Source organism: Dama dama, chromosome 12 (assembly GCF_033118175.1).
Source record: "Dama dama isolate Ldn47 chromosome 12, ASM3311817v1, whole genome shotgun sequence".
In the NCBI taxonomy this organism is placed as follows: domain Eukaryota; kingdom Metazoa; phylum Chordata; class Mammalia; order Artiodactyla; family Cervidae; genus Dama; species Dama dama.
Genome location: NC_083692.1, coordinates 57,287,874 through 57,303,413, shown reverse-complemented (window position 1 = coordinate 57,303,413; position 15,540 = coordinate 57,287,874). Strand labels below are relative to the sequence as shown.

At 38.3% G+C, this 15,540-nt stretch overlaps 1 long non-coding RNA gene across 3 annotated transcripts in view; it reads right to left on the bottom strand.

Moving 5' to 3' along the window:
- Positions 1-9,347: 9,347 nt before the first annotated feature.
- LOC133066363 (uncharacterized) overlaps positions 9,348-15,540 on the bottom strand; it is a 158,205-nt gene continuing 152,012 nt past the window's right edge. For all 3 annotated transcript variants that reach the window (XR_009695126.1, XR_009695125.1, XR_009695124.1), the window contains 2 exons: positions 14,248-14,491; positions 9,348-9,884 (listed from right to left, as the gene is read on the bottom strand). This is a non-coding gene — a long non-coding RNA (uncharacterized LOC133066363). The remainder of the gene's footprint in view (positions 9,885-14,247; positions 14,492-15,540) is intronic.

The window sequence follows — 15,540 nt, the reverse complement described above, 5'->3', positions numbered from 1 at the left end:
TCAGAGAACAAGGAAATATGAGACTAATTAAGTAAACTGGTCCAGTTATTTTCCCAAAAAGCTTGCAGAATCATTGCATGATTTTTTAAACTCTCCCTGGGATTTTGTCCTCCACAATTAGACCAATTAAGGTCAAACTGTTATTGATATCTATTCCCATTAAAAGGAACCTCAATGGCCATTCTTGAGTCTATCCTTCTTGATTAATGAGACAGCCTTTTTGTCCTTACCATTCCAAAATGTGATCTGTTCTTTAGACATGGTAATCTAGTCTTTCCAAGTGTTCAAAGCCATTCTTTCATTTGTTCATATTTCATCAAGTTTTACATGACAACTTACCAAAAATTGTCCTTATAGTGGGTTCCACCTTTTCACAAGGATTTCTGAACTATGATGAAAGATCCATAATTTATCTCTGACAGTGGCCTCATTATCAAGTTAAAAAATGCAAACTTGAGTTGCTTAAGAAGCTAATATAAATTTGTTGCCTAAAGAGTTCTAAAAAATAAAATTGTCCTAGAGCATCCAAGATGGAGTTGGATAACACTTCATGCATTTTACTGTGCTTGGGTAAATACATCAAAAGAGACAAAACAATTAGACAATAAAAGAGATAAAAGTCACCTGGTTAATTAAAACTGATCAAACCAATCCTTTGAGACTTATTCTCCTGACTAGCTCTAGATTGACTAAAAATTGAATACAAAATCAGTTCTAATTAAAAAAAAAATACTTGTTGTTACTTTCACTTATGTTTGTCTTTCTCTACCCTTTACCCACAGACTGTGGGAAATTCTGAAAGAGATGGCAATACCAGACCACCTGATCTGCCTCTTGAGAAATCTGTATGCAGGTCAGGAAGCAACAGTTAGAACTGGACATGGAACAAGAGACTGGTTCCAAATAGGGAAAGGGATACATCAAGACTGTACATTGTCACCCTGCTTATTTAATTTATATGCAGAGTACATCGTTAGAAACGCTGGGCTGAATGAACACAAGCTGGAATCAAGACTGGTGAGAGAAATATCAATAACCCCAGATATGCAGATGACACCACCCTTGTGGCAGAAAGCAAAAAAAAACTAAAGAGCCTCTTGACGAAAGTGAAAGAGGAGAGTAAAAAAGTTGGCTTAAAGCTCAACATTCAGAAAACAAAGATCATGGCATCTGGTCCCATCACTTCATGGCAAATAGATGAAGAAACAGTGGAAACAGTGGCAGACTATTTGGGGGGGCTCCAAAATCACTGCAGATGGTGATTGCAGCCATGAAATTAAAAGATGCTTACTCCTTGGGAGAAAAGTTATGACCAACCTAGACAGCATATTAAAAAGCAGAGACACTACTTTGCCAACAAAGGTCTGTCTCGTTAAGGCTATGGTTTTTCCAGTAGTCATGTACGGATATCAGAGTTGGACTATAAAGAAAGCTGAGTGCTGAAGAATTGATGCTTTTGAACTGTGGTGTTGGAGAAGACTCGGACTGCAAGGAGATCCAACCAGTCCATCCTAAAGGAAATCAGTCCTGAATGTGCATTGGAAGGACTGATGCTGAAGCTGAAACTCCAATACTTTGGCCATCTGATGCGAAGAACTGACTCACTAGAAAAGACCCTGATTCTAGGAAATATTGAAGGTGGTAGGAGAAGGAGACGACAGAGGGTGAGACGGTTCGATGGCATCACTGACAATGGACATGAATTTGAGTAAACTCCGGGAGTTGGTGATGGACAGGGAGGCCTGGCGTGCTGCAGTCGATGGGGTCGCAAAGAGTCAGACACGACTGAGCAACTGAACTGAACCCTTTACTGATGACATTGCATCAAAAAGTGACTAAAGCCCTCATGGTAAACTGCTTCTTTAGGAGTTTGAACAAAATTGTGTGTTTGTTTCTCTCCCCTGCACAGATGGAGATCAATTACAGAAATATTCTCAACCCTTAGAAGGGACAACAGAACTCTCCTCCTGGTGGTCATCACAGGTATGGCTCTGGCAGTGGCCATTCAGGGCGAGCAGTATTCCACTATCAGAGAGACACCTCTGAGGTACTGCCAGAACCAGGAGTTCAGAATCCTGGCTTTGTCACCCACTGTTGCTTCAGTAACCAAGACTGGGGTCTTAGACAACCAAGTGTGCATCTGTGGGAATCCCAAGATTTATTTGGAGAGAAACACTGGTAGAAATTGGACATGTAGTCAATAGCCATGAAGACTTGCATATGTGTGTTGATGGACTCACATTTGTGTTTAGCAGCTTTAGATATTGGGATTACACTTATAGTTTCCAATTAGAATATGTATAATCGGCCTCCCTGACTCAACTCTAAATTTCTCAAGGGCAACTATTCAGTATGAATAGAGAGTTTAATTGGTTGATGATAGAATGAAAATAACCTCTAGAGGTTTAAATCTATAGAAATGAAGAACAATTAAAAGTAGGTCAAGAACTTCCTATCTTAACCCGTGTTCCACGCAGAAGACCTTGAAAATAATTTTTAAACTGTGTGACATTAGAAAATGTAGCCATAAGAGGTTAACTAAATTAATATAATTTAATATCCAATGTGATCGTGTGGTGGTGTCCCCTTATTTACCTTTCAGAATACCCAAAAATAAACTTCTATTTCTGCTTGTTATTCAGAAAGAGTAGCCCAAAAAGAATCTGACCAGACATGGGTTTGATCCCTGATCCAGGAAGATCCCACATGCTGCTAAGCCTGCGCACCACAACCACCGAGCCCATGTGCCGCAACTACTGAAGCCAGTGGGCCCTAGAGCCCGTGCTCCACAGCAAGAGAGGCCACCACAAACGAGAAGCCTGCGCATCACAACTAGAGAAAAGCCCTTGCAGCAATGAAGACCCAGCACAGCCAATAAATACATAAATAAATAAAATTATACATATATAAATAAAAAAGAACCTGACCAAGAGTAATGGGGTGAATGTGATTTAGCTACTGACTTTTATGATTCTGATTCTGACATTTAACTTCCTTCCAAGTGTATTTCCTCATCTGTTAAACGAGGATCATATCTGTCTGTGACTCTGAGTTGTTATAAAAGCTTACATAACATTTAAAGGTATTTTATAATGTAAACTATTCTATATTAGAAGTGTTTGAGCACTCCTTCAGTCAATGAATGCATTTTAAGCAGTATTCATTTGTGGGCCATTTGCTATCACCGGGAAGAAAAAGAAAAAAAAAAGCTGGTTCTCTATGAGGCATATTTATACAGATAGGGTCACTGCTTTGCAAAACTATATTGAAACAGAGTCCTCTGCATAAAGTAGTCCTGAGGGTAAAGCCATTATTTCAACACAGAAACATTCAGCTATAATTCCTGAAGCATTTCCAAAAATGGAAGGGAAATCAGCATGCTGGGATCTTTGGAAGGTACAGCTGGCTCAGGCCAACAGCTTACCTATTTGCTTTGATTTCAACTCCTGGCTCAGAGCAGGTAGTATTATCCCTGCTGATGTCGACAGAATATATCGCTCACTGCTAACCTCATGCTAATGCAGAGGAAGCATCACCATTTGGGAAGCAATTCCTACAGACTAGGTTACAAAGTTGAATGGATTAAGCAATACATGTTAGAAAAAAATTTTGTAAAGAAGTTCTATGCACAGGACATGAGACATTTATAGACTCCCCAAAGTTTCAAATATTTCCTGTCTGTTTTTGTTTAACTTATTTTTACTATGCAATGCAGTTTGGTATTTGACAAACACAAATCCAACTAAGAAAAAGAAACAATTTTTTATTTTTCCTGGTGAGTGAACCAGGGAAAAGCCACAGGGCAGGCTTAAAGTCTTTTAAACTCAGGATAATATGAGAGTCAGAACCAGAAAAAGTGTCAGAGAGATGTTTAGATTGCAGACATCTAGAAGATCTTCTATTTTGTCTTAAAAGATTTTTCAAAGATGGATATTCTATTGTTACCTCAAGTGGTCTAAAGTTTGAGCTGTCTTAGATCAACAGAGCTTCTCTTTGCCTGAGCTCTCCTTTACTTCAAGTTCAGCAAATACTGCATCTTCACTGAGGAGATAGAAAACAACTGTCTAGCATTATCCTCTTGACTACCACTGAATATACAATGCTGCTGTATAGTTATATACAAATGCGCAAAACCTACATGGAGCTTTCATGAAAATGAATGGGGAAAAATACCTCTTCTGGGTGGGTGCTTGTCCTGGCAGGCAGAGGATGCCTTAGGGTGAGAAAGGTGTTCTTATATCCTTTATGAATTCAGTCTGAGCCAGAGCAACCTGGCAAGCCCCCATTGGCCATTTTGGCTGCAACTCCTTGTTCGGTGTACAGATTCAACAACCATATGGAATACTTCTTCAGGACTTGAGGATAATCACTGTCCCAGCTTGGCTTTCTATCAACAACAGTGTCCCACATCTGTTTGCGTTTTACAAAGTTCTTTTGACATTATCTCTTTTAATTCCTTTAAGAATCACCTAAAGAGATATTTTTATTTCATAGATAAGGAAACTTAGATAAAGAAGCTTAGATAGGTTAAAGTATTTGGCTAATAAGTGGTGAGGCTTATTTTCAAATCCAGTCTGTGTGCTAGCTGCTCCATCTTCATTCCCCAGGTTAGACATACCAGCTTTGAGGGCCATTTTTCATCCACCTATTTCTCCCCACTCACAGTTATCTTTGTAGAACACTCAGTCCCACGTCTTTTTAGAGTTTGGAGCTCCAAAATCCAGACACCAGCATTTATATCAGCTCATGAGTCAACAGCCTTTATGGAGTCCATGGTGAGAGAATCCTAAGAACCAAAAGGCACAGCTCCTGAGCTTGGGGGAAGCATTGCTTTCAAGCTGACAGGAATGTCATTGTTACTAAAGCTTGCCTACGTTTGCTTCTTGTGAATGTGAGTTACTTTTTAACACTATGATTTGACACTGTTCATCAGAATGTTAATGCCATACTTCCCCTCAGTTTTTCTCAATTTGTACCTTTAGTATTTCATTTTAGATCCTAAATGACTATTTCAAACTAATTCTTTATCATATTCATTTTAACTCTTTTTCTAACATTCAATGAACAACTTTCTCCTTATCCTGCCTGATTTAGAGGTACCTACAGATTTAGCCAATATAGGTTCAATACTTGATTTCAAGTCACATGGGTCATCTCTCTTAGATCTTCTACTATGACAGAATCTCTCAGTGAGGGGGTTAAGATGTGTCAGGCTATGTCTCTAAATCCACTGGAGTGGGAATCAGCAAAATTTTTCTATAAAGGGAGAGACAGTAAATATTTTAGGTCTTGTAGGCCAGATGGTCTCTGTCACAACTGTTCAACTCTGCCCTCATAGCACAGAAGTAGCCATTGACAATACATAAGTAAACAGGCATGGTTGTTGTGTTCCAATATGGCTTGATGTATAGATACTAAAAGTCTGAATTTCATATAATTTTCACAAGTCACAAAGTATTATTTTCCTTTTGATTTTTTTCCTGACCATTTAAACATTTAAAAATTATTCTTAGTTCACAGACTATACAAAAGCAGACTAGGATTTGTCAAAGTTGCTAGCCCTGACATAGAGATCAATACTTACATTAACATACTGTGAACTAGCTATGTATCTGATAAGGGGTTAATATCCAAAATATATAAAGAGATCACACAATTCAATAGCAAAATATCCAATTAAAAATAGGCAAAAGAAGTGAATAGACATTTTTCTACAGAAGAATAACAGATGGCCAACAGGTATATAAAAAGGTCCTTGACATCACTAATCATCAGGGAAATGCAAACCAAAATCACAATGAGATATCACCTCACACCTGTTAGAATGGCTATCATCAAAAACATGAGAAATAATAAGCATTGAAAAGGAACTGGAGAAAAGGGAAAGTGAATGTTGATGGGAATGTAAATTGGTGCAGTCACTATGGAAAACAGTATTGAGTTTCCTCAAAAATTTAAAAATAGAACTACCGTATGATCTAGCAATTCCACTTCTGGGTATGTATTTGAAGGAAATGAAAATAACATATCCAAGAGATATCTGCACCCCCATGGTCATTGCAATATTATTTATAACAGCTAAGACATGGAAACAACATGAGCTTTCACTGACAGATGAATGGCTAAAGAAAATATGGTATGTCTGCAATAGAATATTATTCAGTCATAAAAACAAGGAAATTCTGCCATTTGCAACAACATGGAAGGAACTTGAGACCATTACACTAAATGAAACAACACAGAGAAACACAAATACTATATGATCTTGTTCATATTTTCTATGATCCAAATCCATAGAAACAGAGAATAAACTGGTGGCTACCAGAGGCTGGGGGTGGGGTGGCAGTGGAAAAAAAATCAATGAAGGTAGTCAATACATAAAATTCCAGCTATAAGATGAATAGATTCTGAGATGTAAAGAATGGCATGGTGGGACTTTCCTAGTGGTCCAATGGCTAGGAATCCATGTGCTCATTGCAGGGGCCCAGGTTTGACCCATGGTCAGAGAACTAGGCACTGTTCTCTGTAACTACTTAGTAACTTCTTAGTAACTACATGACTAAGAAGTTCACATGCCACAACTAAAGATCCTGAATGCTATAGAAGGAACATACCTTAACATAATAAAAGCCGTAGATGATAAACCCACAGCAAACATTATCCTCAACAGTGAAAAATTGAAAGCATTTCCTCTAAAGTCAGGAACAAGACAAGGGTGCCCACTCTCACCACTACTATTCAAAATAGTTTTGGAAGTTTTAGCCACAGCAATCAGAGCAGAAAAAGAAATAAAAGGAAACCAGATTGGAAAAGAAGTAAAACTCTCACTGTTTGCAGATGACATGATCCTCTACATAGAAAACCCTAAAGACACCACCAGAAAATTACTAGAGCTAATCAATGAATATAGTAAAATTGCAGGATATAAAATTAACACACAGAAATCCCTTGCATTCCTATACACTAACAATGAGAAAACAGAAAGAGAAATTAAGGAAACAATTCCATTCACCATTGCAACGAAAAGAGTAAAATACTTAGGAGTAAATCTACCTAAAGAAACAAAAGACCTATATTTAGAAAACTATAAAACACTGATGAAAGAAAACAAAGATGACACAAATAGATGGAGAAATAGACCATGTTCGTGGATTGGAAGAATCAATAGGGTGAAAATGAGTATACTACTCAAAACAATCTATAGATTCAATGCAATCCCTATCAAGCTACCAATCGTATTTTTCAGAGAACTAGAACAAATAATTTCACAATTTGTATGGAAATACAAAAAACCTTGAATAGCCAAAGCAATCTTGAGAAAGAAGAATGCAATTGGAGGAATCAACCTGCCTGACTTCAGACTATACTACAGAGCTACAGTCATCAAGACAGTATGGTACTGGCACAAAGACAGAAATATAGGTCAACGAAACAAAATAAAAAGCCCAGAGATAAATCCACGCACCTGTGGACACCTTATCTTTGACAAAGGAGGCAAGAATATACAATGGAGAAAACACAATTGCTTTAACAAGTGGTGCTGGGAAAACTGGTCAACCACTTGTAAAAGAATGAAACTAGAACACTTTCTAACACCATACACAAAAATAAATTCAAAATACCTTAAAGATCTAAACGTAAGACCAGAAACTATAAGACTCCTAGAGGAAAACATAGGCAAAACACTCTCTGACAGAAATCACAGCAGGATCCTCTATGACCCACCTCCCAGATTAATGGAAATAAAAGCAAAAATAAACAAATGGGACCTAATTAAACTTAAAGTTTTTGCACAATGAAGGAAACTATCAGCAAGGTGAAAAGACAGCCTTCAGAATGGAAGAAAATAATAGCAAATGAAGCAACCAACAAAGAATTAATCTCTAAAATATACAAGCAGCTCCTGCAGCTCAATTCCAGAAAAATAAATGACCCAATCAAAAAATGGGCCAAGGAACTAAACAGACTTTTCTCCAAAGAAGACATAAAGATGGCTACATCTGTATGCTACAAGCACATGAAAAGATGTTCAACATCACTCATTATCAGAGAAATGCAAATCAAAACCACAATGAGGTACCATCTCACTCTGGTCAGAATGGCTGCTGTCAAAAAGTCTACAAACAATAAATGCTGGAGAGGGTGCGGAGAAAAGGGAATCCTCTTACACTGTTGGTGGGAAAGCAAACTAGTACAGTCAATGTGGAGAACAGTGTGGAGACTCCTTTAAAAACTGGAAATAGAACTGCCATATGACCCAGCAATCCCACTGCTGGGCATACACATCGAGGAAACCAGAACTGAAAGAGACACATGTACCCCAATTTTCATCACAGCACTGTTTACAATATCTAGGACATGGAAACAACCTAGATGTCCATCGGCAGATGAGTTGATAAGACAGCTGTGGTACACATACACAATGGAATATTACTCAGCTATTAAAAATAAGGCACTTTTTAAAAAAATAAAAAATAAAAAGAAGGCATTTGAATCAGTTCTAATGAGGTGGATGAAACTGGAGCCTATTATACAGAGTGAAGTAAGTCAGAAAGAAAAACACCAGTATAGTATATTAATGCATATATATGGAATTTAGAAAGATGGTAACAATGACCCTATATGTGAGACAGCAAAAGAGACCCAGATATAAAGAACAAACTTTTGGACTCTGTGGGAGAAGGCAAGGGTGGGAAGATTTGAGAGAATAGCATTGAAACATGTATATTACCATATGTGAAATGATCACCAGTCCAAGTTCAATGCATGAAACATAGCACTCAAAGCCAGTGCACTGGGATAACCCTGAGGGATGGGATGGGGAGGGAGGTGGGCAGGGGGTTCAGGATGGGGGACACACATGGCTGATTCATGTCAATGTATGGCAAAACCCACTACAATATTGTAAAGTAATTAGCCTCCAATTAAAATTAATTAATTAGTTTTTTTAAAAAGATCCTGCATGCTGCAACTAAGACCCAGCACAGTCAAATACATAAATATTTTTTAAATAATAAAAAAATAATAAATAATAAAGTACTGCATGGTGACTAAAGTTAACAATACAGTATCATACTTGAAAGGTGCTAAAAGACTAGATTTTAAAAGTTCTCATTATAAGAACACAAAATTCATAACTACATGAAGTGATGGATGTTAACTAAACTTACTGTAGTGATAATTTTGTGATATATACACATATCATATCATCAAGTTATACATCTAAAATGAATATAATGTCATATGCCAGTCATATTTCAATAAAACTGGGAAAAGATAAAAAGACCACTCTTATCTTCATATATTCTATTAATTTTACATACAGGTATACAGTCTAGATGATATATTCTTATGGAAAGCCATTAAAACATGAGTAAATAAAAATAATTTATAAATTTTAGATGCCCATGGTAATTGAGCCTATTCTAAACAGTATCATTTATACATTGATCAGTTCACTTCAGTTCAGCCACTCAGTTGTGTCCAACTCTTTGCAGCCCCATGGACTGCAGCACGCCAGGCCTCCCTGTCCATCACCAACTCCCAGAGTTTACTCAAACTCATGTCCATCGAGTCAGTGATGCCATCCAACCATCTCATCCTCTGTTGTCCCCTTCTCCTCCCGCCTTCACTCTTTTCCAGCATGGGGTCTTTTCTAGTGAGTCAGTTCTTCGCATCAGGTGGCCAAAGTATTAGAGTTTCAGCTTCAGCATCTGTCCTTCCAATGAATATTCAGGACTGATTTCCTTTAGGATGGACTGGTTGGATCTCCTTGCAGTCCAAGGGACTCTCAAGAGTCTTCTCCAACACCACAGTTCAAAAGCATCAATTCTTCAGGTGCTCAGCTTTCTTTATAGTCCAACTATCACATCCATGCATGACCACTGGAAAAACAATAGCTTTGACTAGACAGACCTTTGTTGGCAAAGTAATGTCTCTGCTTTTTATACATTGATAGATACATATCTATACATATACATTGATAGATATTACATAGATAGATAGTCATCACTTACTAAAGAAGCATTTGTTAAGTGCTTGCTATGATTTAGATGACAGACACAGGAAGAAGAAATATGCACTCACTACCTTTAACATTTTGGTGAAAGAAGCTTATATTAAATACACAAATAAATCTTCCTAGCTCATAATCTGAACAAAAGCAGGCTAGGATTTGGCAAGGTTTGCTATCCCTGATGTGAAAATCAATACTTATATTAACGTACTGTGAACAATATTTACAAAGTAATATGTTTACAAATTAAAGTCCCACCTGGCATTTTTTATGTTCCCTGAGATTGAGTTTCTTTATCCTGAACTCATTTCCATCACTCTTTTTATTAATTTGAACACTAACGTACCTACTTTATAAAGAAGTACCTAGTTTTCTTCTTTACTAATGGCAATAAATGCCTCTATGAAGCTGCATAAAACCACTGAAATGAGAATATTAACAGGTTTAGTCTTCTCTATTTGAATATGCCTGGAAATGAACGTGAACAAATCCCTGAGAGGAAACTTCTTTGACAGTTTCCAGGCAAGCAACTGCTGACATTTTTACATTTTACCAAGCACAGTATGGCTCAGTGATAAAGAATCCGTCTGCAATGCAGGAGATGCGGGTTCGATCCCTCGGTCAGGAAGATCCCCTGGAGAAGGAAACAGCAACCCACTCTAGTATTCTTGCCTGAGAAATCCCATGGAGAGAGGAGCCTGGTGGGCTACATACAGTCCATGAGGTTGCAAAGAGTTGGACACGACTAAGCGACTAAACACCACCACTGTGAACTAGGGACAACTAACTATAGCTTCATGAAAGTTATATGAAAGTTACAGATACACAAAGCCTCTCAGTTTCCCAGGCAGTAAAATCACTAGAATCAAATCCTGAAGCCCAGAGGTAGAAACTAAGAAAAATATGTTTAATGAAATAAGTTTCAAATTCAACCGAGAAAAACAACTTGCTCCTGTCAAGTTTGATTACAGTTTGCTCCGCTTAGGTATATTCATTTATTCAAATTAGGTTTCAGATTTTCATATTTCCCCTTTCCCTCCAAACGTTGGCTTCATGAAGTGTTCACAGAAAGAAATACATGAAAAGCTGTTTGACTCCACGTTACCAGTAAACAGCTCCAGGCAGTGAGCAACGTCCACTCCTGTTGTTGCCCTTGGCTTGGGAGTCTGAGCAGCCACGTCAGCCTCTCCTTTCCACCTTAGGTAATTTTAATCCAGCCCCACAGTCCAGATTCATGGTACCTGGCTTCTAGTTTGGTCACACGCCTTTTCTCTTAGCCCATTTCTAGGCATGTATCCTAGTGGAAGAATCCTCAATAGAGAAAAAAGCTTTCAAGCTCAAAGATATTTATTATAATATAATTATGACAGAAAAAGAAAAACCTAAATAGGTAAACATGTGGGGGTGAAGTGAAAGTTGCTCAGTCGTGTCCAACTCTTTGTGACCCCATGGACTGACTATACAGTTCATGGAATTCTCTAGGCCAGAATACTGGAGTTGGTAGCCTCTCCCTTATCCAGGGGATCTTCCCAACCCAGGGATCAAACCCAGGTCTCCTGCATTGCAGGTGGATTCTTTACCAACTGAGCCACAAGGGAAGCCCAAGAATACTGGGGTGGATAGCCTATTCATTTTCCAGGGATCTTCCCGACCCAGGAATCGAGCCAGGGTCTCCTGCATTGCAGGCGGATTCTTTACCAACCAAGCTATCAGGGAAGTGGGGGAGACTAAGTTAACTAAACAGCACATACTCAATGAGTAGTGTAAGTATTTATAATACAAGAAAAAAATTTTAAAGCTGGATATGAAACTGCATGTGTAATATGATCCCCACTAATAAACAGGATATTCACATAGAAAACATAGGAAGAAAACATTACAAATAATAGTCATCTTGCTCTTTATACTATTATGCACTTGATAGGTAATATTTCACATGCATTGGTACAATCAGAGAGAAAACATATGGAAAGCCTAGTGAGCTACTGCTTAGAGAAAAAAGCTGAACTTTTTTCCAAGCTAAAGTTGCACGGAAAAAATGGGTGCAATTGTTTTAAAAGCTTCTACATCAAGAGCATCAAATTTAAATACCAACAGGAGTCAAACACAGCAGAAACAAATAAAAGAAACTGCACTGGGACAATTTTCAAGTTGGCAAGCACCTGCCCCTTCTGAGGGGGACCACCTCTTCACTCTTGATATTTGAGAATGCACTTAAAGTTTTCAAGAAAAATTCTAAGTATGGATTTCATGCGAAATCTCTTCATTTTTGCATGTTAAATATGAATTTAAATTATAAATATATTCCACAGGCCAGATAAAACAGGCCAGATGATTTTTTTGGCCCCAAAGCTGCCCACTTGCATCTTCTGCTCTATATCTGAGTAAGTACAAGCACACACACATCAATAGATGTTAGAGACAATCCAACCAAAATGGACCTGAAAACACTAGAAAACAAAAAGTCCATATCCTGTGGATTTAGCTATTTTGGGCTTTGCTTCCATAGAAGCAAAATCTTCTTAATATGCATGGATGCTTTTATAATGAAAACATTAATGCATTATTTTTCACTAAAGTACAGAATTTATCTTTTTTGAAGCTTTCTTGAGATGTGGAGATTCTTTTCATTTTTCTCTACATATTATAGCTATTTAAATTAAACTTTTAATTGTTCTTATAAGGATGTTACAGACAGCACTGATGGAGTCATACATACAAGACAAAGACACCAGCACGAAAAATGACAACTATGCAAAGTGGACTATGTAAAAAGGATGTCACGTTAACTCAACATGGTTGCCTAGTCTCTCTCTCTCTCTCTCTCTCCCCACACCCTTGACCTCGTCCCACCACAACCCAATCAGTGGAGGGAATTGTGTCCCTTGAGCCTACTGACAAAATTACAAAAGTGCAGTCCAGGAGGGGAGGGAACAGGAGGGAAGTCACTAAGCTTATGAGAACTTATGATAATGTAGGAAGAGTTGACGACTAGGAAAAAGTGAAAGGTTTTACATCCTACCCCAAATTCTTTTAATAATTCTACTTGGAAAGTTGAGCTGTTTCTCCAGACATTTGAAAAAAGGAAATGAAAAACCATCTGCAATTCTACTCAAGACAGAGTTGCAGATGTTGGAGAAAAAGCATAAGGGAAGTGAGATTTGCTCTTCTACAAATACAAGTACTGTTAAGGGCTCTTTTACTTTGCTTTATACGTTCCTCATAAGATCAAAGGGATAGTTCAAGTTTCACTTTGTGCTCATGGGTGGCATGCCCTGTTATGTCAGGAATCATATTTTCATCCATTCTTTTGCTTCTCCTTGAGAATGTACCCTGTTTTCTGGCCTGTTCTTAGAGCCCCTGGGAAGCTTCCTGCTTGGCATAACAAGAAAGTGTTTGAGAAAGTGGGCTTTCAGGGAGTTGTGGGACATTGCAGTGGGCAGGGGGTAGTGAGATGAAGTGGTTAAGGGTTCGTATGCTTTTGAACTTCTGCCAGGACTGCTTGATATTCTCTGGTATTTCCTCTGAAAGATTATTATGGTTTGTCACAGTGATGCACTGTTAAACGTTTAACAACTAGTTCTCTGAGGAAAAGACCCCTTATCAATATAGCACTTGCTCATTTTTCTGGTATAAATGCTCCCACCATAGCTATTTCACTAAATGCAGAGCCAGGAAGAGAAATGCACAATGGGTTCCTCCAGCTCACCCCTAGTCTGTCTTCTGCTCCATCTTCCATCTCACCAGAGTATCTGAGGCTCTCTGGTAGGGATGCTCGGCCTATAAGAAGTGCCTGCTGTGAAGAAACCCACTCTATCCTCTGTGGCTGCTTTAGCCACCATTGTTCAGACAGTCTTTGTGATCTTTTTCAGCTGATCACATTGTTGAACAATTTTATGTTACTTCTATTTCTCTCTTCTTACAGTTTATCTTTTTCATTTTATTGATTTGATTGTTTATCTCAGCAGGGAAACACTGAATCTAAATTTGCCCCTTCTCTGAAAAAGGTAGAGAGCTCACACCATGGTAGACACTAAAAGGTCCTCTTGTACTCAATTTGGGACTCACTCTGGGACTAAGCTTAGTTGCCTCCTGAGAGATAAATGGTATTAGTTATGCTGTTCAGATTGGCAATGTGCAATTTATGAGTCAGCTGCTGCAGCAGTACTACTATGTTTTTAGACACGGCCATCTCAGTAACTTGGAATAACAAATGTTTATTTCTCACTCACAGTCTGCAGGTCCGTGGCAGCTGCTCCTCTTCAGGCTGAATGTAGGTTTCAGGATGCAGGTCCGTCCTGTACATCTTCTTCCAGGGCTCACACTGAAGGACCACGGGCTTCTAGAGCTTGATCTAACTGCAAAGTTCCTAAAGTTGGTGCTTAGAACTGTCACGTGGACTTCTTTGTCCATATCCCACTGGCCAGAGCAAGTCACATGGCCAAGCCCATCATTGATGGGGAAGTAGACTCCACCCTAAAGGGAAGGGGAGCAGAGACGGGAACACCTGCTAAGCGACATTCCATTACAGCAACTCTTGAAGGTGTTGCATGTCAATGAAGGTGCTCTGTGAGCTAGTTTCTCCTGGAAGGGCTCCCGAGGTGAGAAGGAAAAGGGTAGACAATAAAAGGGTGGAAAAACCACAAAATGAGCAGCTTACTGTATAATTCCCTGGGAGGAAATCCCTGGCATCTGACCACCTCTAAGTACATGACAAGGAAAGTGGGTTGAAAGGACTGCCCTCGGGCATAGTGGATCCTTGTTGGAAGGGGTTGCCAGCTTATATGCATAACTTGGAGGGGGGTGGTGGGGCTTTCTTTAAGAAAAGAAATACGAAATTACAAATATAAAATTAGATTTTAAAGTTTTTATTTAAAGTGAGAAAGTAAACCACAAATCACACATTTTGAAAAAAAAGTTGATAATTACCAAAAAATCCCCAAATCCAGAAAAAGGATATTTTAATTAACAAACTACTTGACATGCCTCTATAATATTGTCCTAGATGTTTTGCCTGCAAGTATTTTGATAGTCTCAGACAACAACTTGGTAATATCACATGTTAAGAGAATAGATTCGTTTTTTAATTTTTTCCTATTTCATTGAAGTATAGTTGATTTACAATGTTGTGTTAATTTTTCCTGCACAGCAAAGTGGTTGTTACATGTTCATATGGACACACATATTTATACATTATTTTTCATATCTTTTCCATTATTACAAGATATTAAATATAGTTCCCTGTTTTATAAAGTAGGGTCTTGTTCTTTTTCCAAAGAATAGATAGGTTTAGTCATTCCTCTAGCATGAAAGTTTCTGACTCTATCTCAAACTTATTTTTCCTCTACAACCCTCACACTCTGGCTCAGGCACACTGAGCCATGCTCACCTGTATGATAACACCACTGGCCCTGGACCTTCACACTGAAAGAATTAACACACTGATTAGGAAGAGCATTCCTGAAAATAATCCAAAATGTCTATCAACTCATGAATGGATTAACAAAATGGAGCACTATTCAGGC